A 1,187-nucleotide genomic window follows, 5' to 3' on the forward strand; every position below is an offset into this window, starting at 1 on the left:
AAAATGCTAAATAACGAATCTTTGAATTTAAATAAGTCAGAACAATTAATGTTTACACTAGACTATCTTGGTTGAATGCTTATTTTTGGGGCATGATTTTCAATTGCACTAGCTTCCACCGTGCATCTTCGGCTTTGTGTTCGAATTTGTACATTGAAAGGAGTTTCTGCGACACAATAACTGCCGTGTTGTTTAGGTTAAATATTTTATTTGTTAACTGCTTAATTTTCCTTTAAATAAGTTTGGTTGACTCATTTGACTTATACTGCGGTAATGATGGGAAAAATTAATCTTTTAAATTAACATTATGACTGCACCATAATTATCGATTTTCCTATATTTTAATTTTCAACAAAAATGGAATCAAACTAGAACTAAAACTGGAATTTAACCCAAACGGCCAAATCAGAGACTCCCGGCTAGTATTCAGGTATAGCCGTCACTAATCTTGAGCTACTGACCATAAGGAAGGCAGCCAGTCAGAAGCATCTGCTGCAACATAGGCTATTTCTGGCTCTTTTTAAACGTACTACAGGATTGGCCATCACTTTTATAAGGCACCCTCCCATCCGCCACCCAATACTAACAATTATAGGTCATGTCCGACTCTAAACCGAACCAATAAAATAGTAAATGTATATAATATTAATGGAACTCTAATCCTCTCGGAATATCTTGAATATTCGGTTGTTAAGATCTAAATTGAACAGATGTAAATAAAAATATATTTGGTAAACCTTACTCAAAACAATTTTCGATCCACGGTTGTGGTAACTTTATAGAGGTATTGCAAGAAAAACAGCTAAAAATGCAGCATTTCCAAATGTCTTCTGATGATGGAGGACGTTTCCACTAAAATAGAAAAAATGCACTACCAGCCTTAAGAGGATTCTGGTCAAAGAGCCACAATATTTTCTATAATCTGCTTTACTCTAGCCTTCTTGGCTATTTTTAACTGGGCAGTAGAAGAAGAAGATAGCGCTTATAAGCCACAAACATCTTTTATAATATATTCTTGTAGAAATAAGATTATACGGGAAAAGTTTTGTTGAATATTATGAAGTTTTTGTTTTTGTTGTTTACAAGCTACATTCCTGCAGACCGTTTTCGTTGACGATATTATTGTTTGTTTGTTTGTTTTGGAATTTCGCGCAAAGCTACACGAGGGCTATCTGCGCTAGCCGTCC

Source organism: Limulus polyphemus, unplaced genomic scaffold (assembly GCF_000517525.1).
Source record: "Limulus polyphemus unplaced genomic scaffold, Limulus_polyphemus-2.1.2 Scaffold753, whole genome shotgun sequence".
NCBI lineage: Eukaryota > Metazoa > Arthropoda > Merostomata > Xiphosura > Limulidae > Limulus > Limulus polyphemus.